We start from the raw sequence: 11,374 nt of genomic DNA on the forward strand, positions 1-11,374 counted from the left end.
CTTGGGCAGTTCCTTAGGTCCTTAACACTCTCAAGTCCCAAAGCATTCCAGCTCTTTCAGGACCTTGGACAGTTCCATCAGTCCTTCACACTGTCTAAAGTCTTGAAACATTCCAGCACTTTCAGGACCTTGGACAGTTCCATCAGTCCTTCACACTGTCTAAAGTCCCGAAGCATTCCAGCACTTTTAGGACGTTGGAGAGTTCCTTCAGCCTTTCACACTGTCTAAAGTCCCAAAGCATTACAGGGTTTACAGGTTCCTGGGACAGTTCCTTCAGTCCTTCACACTGTCTAAAGTCTCAAAACATTACAGGGTTTACAGGTTCCTGGGACANTCACACTGTCTAAAGTCCCAAAGCATTCCAGCTCTTTCAGGACCTTGGACAGTTCCTTCAGCCTGTCACACTGTCTAAAGTCCCGAAGCATTCCAGGATTTTCAGGACCTTGGATAGTTCCGTCAGTCCATCACACTATCTAAAGTCCTGAAGCATTCCAGCACTTTCAGGACCTTGGAGAGTTCCTTCAGCGTTTCACACTATCTAAAGTCCCAAAGCAAAACTGGTTTTCAGGACCTGGGACAGTTCCTTCATTCCTTCACACTGTCTAAAGTCCCAAAGCATTCCAGGACTTTCAGGAGCTTGGACAGTTCCTTAAGCCTTTCACATTGTCTAAAGTCCTGAAGCATTCCAGCACTTTCAGGACCTTGGACAGTTGATTCCCAGCCAGAGGAATGCGATTGTCAGTACAATGACAATAAAATCTTCTTCTTCTTCTTCCTCTTCTTCCTCTTCCTCCTCTTTCTCCAGGGGGCATGTGGAAAAATTTCCCAGGTGCATAAAAAAATAAATAAAAATAGGACAGAGATATGTAGGGCCCCATGATTTCTGCAATGCAGAATTTGCAGATGGAATCACAGAATTAACACAAAATGGAATCCAGTAAAAACATAGAATCTCATGGATTTTACTCATTTGGGTGAGTTTCTAATGTTTTTTGGACGCTGCTGTTTTCTGCACCTGCCATTACCTGATTTATTTATTTAATTGCTTATTTGCTTTTAAGGAAACATTTTTATCTGTATGTTTAATTTGTGTTATAAAAATAAAATGCCTGACAATTAAATATTTGAGGGGTTAAATAAATAATTTTTATTTAATAATCAGTTGTAGTACATTATATTTTGACCGAGGGGATACTAGTACTAGTGGTATGACAAAATGTCTCAGGGGGTACACAAGTCTAAAAAGGTTTGGATTCACTGCTGTAAGATACTGACTACGCAAAGTGACTCCACTTAAACCCACTAAAATAAAAGTCTGTTTAATGATAAATAACAAATAAAATTTAAACAACATAAGGTTTGAATTTAAATCAGTATTTTCTCCTATTTTTATCAATGTTTTTCTGCTTATTAACAAACTATAAGTATCAGGATGTATTGAAATGTTTTATTTATATTTTTGTGTGAAGATTAAACATGATCTTATGTTATGCTGTGTGAGTCCTTCACATCTTTACACCGGGGGCTTTCGATCTGGTCTGAGACCCAGCAGAGCTCCATGCTGTCCTCTGCAGAAGGTTCTGATGAAATGAAGCTGTAGAGGAAACACGGGTGATTCAAAGCGTGAAACATGAGCGCAGCGTGGACTCTGCTGTGAGACAGAGTGCAGACACACACACTGGCAACTCTTACAGTGAAACTGAAATTATTTTTACGCCCCAGAGCTGCACACATCAGAGCTCCACAGTGAGGGGTTTTAATCAGCTTCTATGAGTTTGTTTTCTCTTTTATTTCCACAATAGAAGGGCCTTTTTGTCACACAACTAACAAAACTGGCTTTAACTCTGTCTGTGAAGAGCTTCCTTCCTGTCATTTCTTTGTAATTGACCAACTGAATGAATTTACTCTTTTTTTATGATGCTAATCCACCTGAAAACAGGTTTCAGAAGTCATCTTTGGCTCAGCAGGCAGAGAAACGATCACAAGTGCTGGAGCAGAAAGTTGCTGTAAAACTTGCTTTTTAAGGAATTACTGTCAGATTTTTGTTGCAGCTCAGAAAGTATATTTTTTAATATTGTGACGAGCAACAATAACTGCAGAGCTTTATTAAACACCACTCATCAATGGAGTAATCCAATCAGAAAAAAAAACGTGATGTTTATGTTTCACCTGCAGACAAAACACCAAAACATGGACTTTGTACATTTAAAGTAATGGCAAGCATTTAGTTGAACCTCAGCCTTCAGGATCAGCTGAAAATATTTCTAAAATTCTAAAAGACGAAATGGACCAAGATGGCGGCCGTGCAGTAAATCTTCCATCCTCCTCCGAAAAGCAATTCTTCTGCGGTCGACAAATCATACTGCTGCACCGACGCGGTTATGATTCAAAGGAGTTCCAGCCAAGCGCCGGACGGCAGGCGGCCTTCGACTCGTCAGGCCTTCTCTTTTCATATCGAGCCCCCAATGAAATAATTCATCGGTCTGCCTGATTAATCTCCTCGGCTTCCCTGCTCTTAGGAACGACCCTTTCCTTGAGATGCCTTTAAAGAATTGAGACATTCTTCAAGACTTTGTGCTGGAATCGATTTTTCCCAGGCTGGAGGARGAGAGAGTAGAGAGCGGTTTCTGAAATGAGTCAAGACGATTGCTTCAAACAAAGAGAAAAAGGAAGATATTATGCAGGATTCCAGAAGGAAATGAGTTTTTTTAATAAGTGGCTGAAACAGGTTCATCTAGTTCAATGTGTCAACAGGTTTCCTGGGTAATGTGTATAAAACACACTGTAAAAACTGTCCATCTTACCAAGTTTTAAAATGTTACATGAGCCAAAAAGTATTTTTGATCTTTTTGAGACTGATTTACTAAACAAGAACCGATTGTGTAAGAATAATAATCTTGYTTTCAGAATGTGTAAGATTATTTGTCTTGTTAGTCTGAAATTTTRACTCAAATTAAGTCAAAAAATTCTGCCAGTGGAGTAAGAAAAATTTTACTTGGTAAGATTCTTGAAATAAGAAAATTGAGTCAAATCAMGTATTTTAAGAATCTTACCAAGTRAAATTTTCTTACTCCGTTGGCAGATATTTTTGACTTAATTTGAGTCAAATTTTCAGACTAACAAGACAAATAATCTTACACATTCTGAAAACAAGATTATTATTCTTACACAATCAGTTGTTTAGTAAATCAGTCTCAAAACAAGATCAAAAAGACTTTTTGTCTGGATATAAGATTTTAAAACTTGGTTAGGTGGACAGTTTTTGCAGTGCATTTGGGATGTCCCACAAAAACAAGCTAACAGCTGCAGCCAACAAACATCTTTAATGTGACCTACAAGCAGGCGCTGCCCCGATGAAGCATCGTCACATCTGAAGTGACGAGCACAAATCTCTGCCAAATGAACCTGGACAGCTGCTTCTCGAGCAGAAACGACTGACCGCCAAAGAAAACTGAGCGGTGAGGTCATGTGTCCAGAGCATCAAACGCTTTGAAGGAAACCAGGTAATTAACAGGAGGCTATCCTGTCCTTATGAGACCCTTTAACCTGAAAGTCTTCCCTACACAGTGGGACTTGAACAGGTTCTTTAAAGAAGAGGTGAAATGTCTGCAAGAAATCTGATTGGCATCTCTGCTCCTGCTCAGGAYGAGCGGCAGTCAAACTTATTGCCCTTCAGGGATAACAACAGCCTTTATCCTCAAAAGACTCAGGATCAAGACCGATGACTGTGGCCTTATTTTACACATCTAATCCTTCAATCCCATTTAAATTAACCCTTACATCTTTTGATGTCATTATGCTGTCACAGAGCCAGACTCTTGTCAGAATCAAATGTCTTTTTGTGCTTAAATCTGGCTTTATTTTTCTTCGATTAGATTTCTTTGAGAAAGTTTCAGAGCTGGTTTTGGCAGCAGGGTGTGAATATACGCTGCTGTTAAATCCTCTTGTTTTTATTTGCTGCTTACATGACCCAAACCAATCTGGAGATTAGTCTGTTGGGACCGGCTTATGTTTTGAGCCACTGGTTCTACAACAGGACCTTCAGAARACGTCTGTGCTGTAACACCTGCTGAGACTGGACCTGTGCAGAACCTTCCTTTGTGTTGTTTTAGGTCAGCTGAGGTGTTTGGGTTTATTGTCCTGTTGCATCGTGACCCAGTTCTCACACAGGTGAATTCCAGAATCCTCCAGTCTGCAGAGATGTTCATGGTCCGCTGAGCAGCCCCGACCATCAGCCCTCCACCGCCGTGCTGACAGCTGGTATCAGCTGGGTATGCTGAAATTTTGGGTTTGGATTAAACCAGACATGGATCTGCTCATCGTGGTCCAGGGTTGGTCTCATGTGTTGAGAAGACACTGGTCCAGAAGTCTTGTTGTTCATTCTTTTCCAGTTGTAAAAACTGTGAAACGTCTTAAAGGAGGCCTATTCTGGTTCCTAGAACAATAAAGGACACATCTGTGTGYGACACAGAACATGTTCATTAGATTTAAAACACAAAATMATTCTCAGATGAGATTTCACCTGGTCAGTCCTGCCTGTTCTGACCTCCTTTCAGAATGATGTTAGCTCCGCCCTCCCAACCTGTTAGCTCCGCCCTCCCAACCTTTTGTTTGTTAGCGCCACCCTCCAAACAGCATTTATGCTAGCATTTCAGATAGCAGAGTTGTAAAGTAACTAAGTACAAATACTTTGTTTCTGTACTTAAGTAGAATTTTTGGTTATCTGCACTTTATTTGAGTAATTATTTTTCAGCATACTTTTTACTTTTACTCATTACATTTTTACACAATTACCTGTACTTTCCACTCACTACATTTTTTAAAAAGGTATGAAGTAGAAAGTCATTACTCCTATTTTATTCTGAGGTGCTATTACTTTAAAAATACTATCCTGATAAATTGTGTCTCCTGGATAGAGTGAATTTAATTGTGTTTGGATGAGAAGTATAAATATATACCATTCTGACACACTATTAGCTTGTACACAACCCATCACAGCTACACACTGTTAGAAAAAAATATTTTTGGAGAAGTCACCTCCCAATAAATGTCATTTTGTAAAATCTAACTGCTCACTTTTACTCAGTACTTTTCCTTTTAATACTTAAGTATATTTTGTGTCAGAAATGTACTTTTGATACTTAAGTACACAAAACATCAGATAATTTTAAAACTTTTACTCAAGTAATATTTTTAGAGAAGACTTTAACTTTTACCAAAGTATTGTTATGATAAGATACTTGTACTTTTACTCAAGTATCACTTTGAGGTACTTTATACAACACTGCAGATACGTGAAAATGTCTGCTAGTACAAGCAGATGMACCATGGTACAGCAGTTGCTTTAGTTAAAGCTGCAGACTGAGTTAAAATATCCTGAAATAATTAGCATTTATTCACTGATTTGATTCCATCAACATTTAGGTTGTCAGGATGTMAGAAAAACACCCAAACATGGTCTTTTTTAGATTAACCTGTGTCTGTTTTATGTCCACAAATAGCTTCAGACAGTCGATCTCTGGTGTTCCGGGAGTTCAAGAGTTCATGAGCTGTGAACTGGTGGTGATGGGAACAACCGGGGGGCTTAATGTTAAATCCCCCTAAACTCAACAACTAATCATTTTAGCACCACTGTCCTATGGAAGTATTTTAATTGTACGTAATTTTGTGTTGTAATGCTTGTTCCTGCTTTTTTTTATTATTATTTCAAGCCTGATTTAAAATTACTCCTTTTTTCCATAATTCATTAGTTCATTACTCATGTTTCGGTGAAAAGCATCAACAGAGTCAGAGTCTTGATAACCGGGTCGTCTCAGTCTCAGCAGACACTGGTGATGGTCTGCTGCTCTGACTCAACATTCTCGTTTAAAGCTAAAACTTCCCCCAAATCGTTTTTCCCCCCTGTGGTTTTATCTGTTTGTCACCACAGAGTTTWTACGACTCGTTGAATCGTGTCAGAGACAGGAGTGAGCTCTGTTTTCTGTCCTGATCATCAGTAATAGAACTGTTTCAGCTTAATGAATGTGTTTAAGCATTCATGAGGCTCTAATTTAGAGTCTATTTAAAGTGGGAATGAGCTGAACTGCTTATCTTTTTGTAATTTAACTCTTGCTTGACGATAAGACTGAAATAAAACTGAATTTTTCTGTGATTTCACAGTTAGGCTTGTTGTGATTAAATCTGAGGCTGTTTTTTTCAGGTTGAACAGAATCCCAGCAGCTTAAGGGGCTAATATGAGGTTACACCACTTTTTTCTGCCTTTTGATGTGAAAAGCAAATGGAATAAATCTGGGATTAATTTTGATTTGCAATCTCTTGAATTGTCTCCGTGTTATCACTGTGGTGATAAATTTTGTTTGTTACAACATTCTGTACGACGACTGTCCTTCGCAGATTAATCTATGTCTGAATAATGCATCAGGGCTGTTTGTACAATCCATTAGAAGGTTAACCTGAGGTCATTCATCCCTGTTTCTTACTGAGTGTACATGTGAAAACTCTGGGACAAAAACTGATCAAACCAAGAAKAAATGTGAGGATTTCATTTAATATTGTGTTGGATTTAATTAATGAATTATTTGTGTTTTTGTTCAAATCATGAAAGCAGCTGTTATGTATGGAGGACCAAAACCAACATAATTAGAAATAAAAGCAGAAATACTGTATATAAATGGACCAATAAATAAATAAATACGATTAAAATGCACCAATTAAATTAAAAAGGAGAATTTTATCTCATGTTTTATCATTTATTTCATATTAAATTTTTTAACTTAGTTCCAATACATTAAATATTTTAGCATATAATTTACATTTTACTGTTTTTAAAAATATATATTTTGTTTTTCATTTTACTTGTAGATGCATTTGTGTTTCTTACGGGGGGTTCTGACAGGTCACTGAGTGTGTATATGTCTGTGTGTATATACTGACAATATTTATGAATGTAGGCATGTTTATGTATATCTTTATACAGTATATGTATGGGTATGTGTACATATTTATATATGCCCTCCATGTATTTATCCATTTATTTTTCAGGTGAGCGGACAGATGTTGGGTGTGTGGTCCTGTGTTTTGTTGGTGTATATTTAATATACTTCTAATCGCTATTTCAATCTTTCTAATTACTTCTGTCTCTCTGTTTTTCTCTCTGTCTCTATTTCTCTATACTTAAAACAGTCACTGATGATGAAGAAATAAATAAACTAAATAAACTAATAATATGTGGTTTCGTTTTCTACTGAAGTGACAAAAAAGAAAAAATACATTATATTTAACTACTTCCTGCCTGTTGACCAATGGGGCAGCAGCTGACCCTGGAACCTCCACCCACCTTATTTACATATGAAGCAGAAATGCGTAAAGTAAAAACAGGAGACAAGAAATGTATTAAAACACATGAAAATAAAAAGACTTGTGGGAAAATTTATTTAAAAAATGATTAAATATAAACACTTGAGAGACGCAAATGCATGAGCAAGTTAAAGGAAATTTTTAAAATATAAAATTTATTGGAACTAAGCTGGAAAAATGAATACGTAGGTCAATTAAATTATAAAACATTAGGTTAAGTTCTCCTTTTTAATTTAATTGGTGCATTTTAAACGTATTTATTTATTTATTGGTCCATTTTTTTTCTAATTGTCAGTTTCGGGCCTCCATAGTTAGAACAGTACAAAGGAAAACAATAAAATAAACAGAATGTGTTGTATATTTCAAATACAGATAAATAGCCTTATTGCTTTAATAATTTATTTCACGTTTGTCTGCATTCCTGCACAACCATCTGATTTATTCAGATTTTGATTTCAGGGAAAAAAAATTATCAACAACAGCAAATAACTATTCAGCATTTGAGCTGCTATTTCTAACTCTGTCTCTGGGCTCAGTCTGAATCTGATTAAAACAACTGAACAGTTTAAAGATTTAAAAAGATACACTTTTTATATTGTTGCTTTTACAGCTTTGCTGAGGTGTTTTAAAGATTTGCTGCTAAATATCCCATAATCTTGCAATATCTTTCTTTATTCATGAGTTTTTGCAAGTTGTGTGGGTTTTTTTTAGACCGCTTTAATGAATGAGAAAATGAGTTTAGCTTCAGGGGKCTCGTGAAACTTTTACAAAGCTCCCCGATGTCACAAAGCTATTCCCCAAAACTGCTTAGGTCGCTGGGTTTTCACTAAACACCATCCAAACAGTTTCATCATTTTTCCAAAGGTTGTCTTTGAAGAGAAATTTGTGCAGCTGAAAGCAGAATCTGGAGGAGTGAGYGCAGCTTTCTGAAGCACACATGCTGACATGCCGACTCTCGCTTACACATTTACAGCTAATGGTTACTTTCTGTGAGTTTCACTCAGGGGCGGAGCTAGACGGGTGGCCAAGTGGGGTTTTAGGGGGGCACAAACAAATGAAAAAACTACTCTGAATTTCATAATTCAAGATGGCTTCCACATCAAYTTTCAGTAGGTGTGGCTCCGCCCCTGGTTTCACTGAAAACCATCCAGTTGTTGAGATATTTTGCTAACACTCTATTGGCTCTAACAGTTAATGCCAAGGTGACATTGAAAATGCCTTTGACATTTATATCCTTCAAATACAAAAAGTCAAAGAAAGCATCTTTACATTTAAGAAAATTGGCATGGTACACATGATTTTTAAACATTTTGTCACATAACTGCGTGTTTTCTTTTGAACTTGGCTCAGACAAAGTGAAACAGGAAGTGACATCAAAGGGGAACTCATTAATAAAATAAAATTGCTGGTCTCTGTTTATTAAAACAAAATTATTTAAACTTTAACTTTTTCATCTCTCTTTGATAGCAACTAAAAATAATCTAAAGAAATATCAGATTCTTCTCTACAGTGTTTTTAGTTTTTGTAATGACGCTCTGTTTAGATGCTGACATTCCCCTATGACATCACTTCCTGTTTGTTCACATGTAAATATCCCAACAACCGTTCATCTCAGCGGCCTGAAATTTGTTTTGCAATATGCTATCAATGTTATCTTTCCAAAAATGCATTCATGTTCATTACAAAAATTTGATGTCACAGGCACTTTAAGCGAAGAATGATGTAGACCTAAAGTTTAGTCCATGCTGAATTTAAAAAAAGTGAACTTTTTGGTAAAAAAAAAAACTGCTGCTAGCGTTTTATTTRAGCTGTTAGTTTTTAAGAGGAATGCTCAGTGTCAAACTCGTGTTTCTCTGATTTAACGGCCCGTTCTCCTGACTGGTCCTAAAACGAGTGAAGGAAAGGATCTTTCATTGGTACTGATGGCCTCGATGTGGGCAAGGAGCCATTGGCTAATGGAAATTGTTCTGCTCCTGTGGTGCCAGGCGTAGCCTCTCTATATTCTGCACCGGGGCCTGGTTCCCTGAGAGGACGTATTTCATTATTTCACCCTCAACCAGAACACCTCGTCCTATGAGTCTGGCATATGAAAAGCATGATTTGAATGCAGCGGGGCTCATTCGTGTAATTGACACCATTCGGAGTGCATGGGCCCTGACCGCGGCCCCCACAAAGCAGGCGAGAGTCAGGGGGCAGGGCCTTGAACAGCGTTGTGGAAAATTAGAGTCTGTTTCATCGCGCTGTGATGGAAATGTTCTGTTTCTTCTGGAAAAAAGGAATCTTTTCTGAGCAAAGTGGCTCGCATTAATCAGCTTTATAAACCCAGGGGATTTACAACAAACTGTACGAACTGGAACTTTACCAAATGTTTGGTCTTTCAAGATGAAAAGTGGACATCCTACGTTCACTCAAACACTAAATGTTGTAAATATGTTCTGGAACAAACATGAAGCACGGTGGTGGAGGGCTGATTGTTTGGGCTTGTTTTGTAAAGGATTCTAGAGTCAAACATGTTTGAGAATCATCAGTGAGACAGCTGAGTCCTGGCTCAGACTGGATCCTGGACCACCTGTGAGACCCCTGCCACCTGTTACATGACATTAACCGTCAGGCAGACACGAGTCCATACATGTGAATCCATACATGTGACCAAACGCTCTGCTCAGACCCATGCGGTCGATACAAACAGAACCAGTTTCTCTTCACGCCAAGAGGTTTGTTCTAAATAAACGACCAGCGTCAGTAAATCTGCTGAACGTGTTTGTGTCCCAGGCTGMGCGTTAATTAGCACATTTATCTTGTCAGTGATTAACGATAAAACAAACGCTGATGGGTCTGATTGATGATGTTTTACAGGTGGAGCAATGAAATGAGGACATGGAAAACTGAAGAATATTGACTCAAAGTTTGTCATTAACTCGAAGGCCCTGTGAGCTCTAACAGGAGACATGTAAGATAAATGGAGCTGACAGGAAGCATAAAAACAACTGATGTTGAGCTAAAACTTGACGAGGTAGTAGCTGAGAGTCTTTCGCAAAACATATTCTGAGCTCATCTCCCACTGTCAACACTACTGATGGAGGGCAGGAAGAGAAATCATAGTTTTTGCAGTTTTTGTTTCTTCTGAAGACGCCACAGAAATTCATAAAACTGCAGCACAGAAACAACACGCTGGGACTTCCTGCTCCCTCCATCAACACGCCGCTCAGTGTGAAGCAGCCAAACCTTCATGTTGCTTCAGTCCAAAAGCAGGCAGTAAAAAGTTCCAATCAGACAGAGGTGGTGGGGAGGGGGCTGTTACACAGCTGCCAGGTGTGCCCAGTAATTAAAACGGGCAGAGCTCCAGGCACTCTGCAAACAGTTTCCTCAGCATCCCTCACGTTCCCGCTGCCGTCCTCTCTGAGGCGACGTGCTTCCAGACAGAAGGGATGGAGCAGTTTTCACTCTGAACAATATTCTGTGCAGATGTGCAGAGAAAGGTAAACCGTTAGCTGAAAATGGATTTCACTCCCCGTGGTTTGATTTTTCTGTTTGAACAGAGAACTGCAGGCGTGTCAGAGCAGCTAAAGTAAACTTCTCTTTATATTTCATCTGCAGTTTAACATGGAAGCAGTTTTTTTTACACCTTCTGGTTTATTTTTTGTAATTTTTACTAAATGCTTCTTGTTGCAGCTTAAATTGTAAAATGCATGTGTTTTTTTTATTTATTTATCTTATTTTATTTCAATTTTGACAGATGTACAAAAATATAATACAGAAAATAAAGAGTCTGTTGCAAAAATATACAAGCAAAAAGAACATAAACAATATCACAAAGGAGCCTGGTTATGAGACGTTATTTTTTTATATATAGTTCTTGTTTTTCAACGTTTCTGATTATTTAAAGTGGGTTTTTCAATTGAGGCAGAGAATGTTTTTAAGTCAGAATCTTTAATATTATTCCATTAGGGCCTTTTTTCACTTCATTTCGTCTTGTGGACATAATATTTTGTTAAAATTACAATGAGATTAATTAAAC

Source organism: Austrofundulus limnaeus, unplaced genomic scaffold (genome assembly GCF_001266775.1).
Source record: "Austrofundulus limnaeus strain Quisiro unplaced genomic scaffold, Austrofundulus_limnaeus-1.0 Scaffold21, whole genome shotgun sequence".
NCBI lineage: Eukaryota > Metazoa > Chordata > Actinopteri > Cyprinodontiformes > Rivulidae > Austrofundulus > Austrofundulus limnaeus.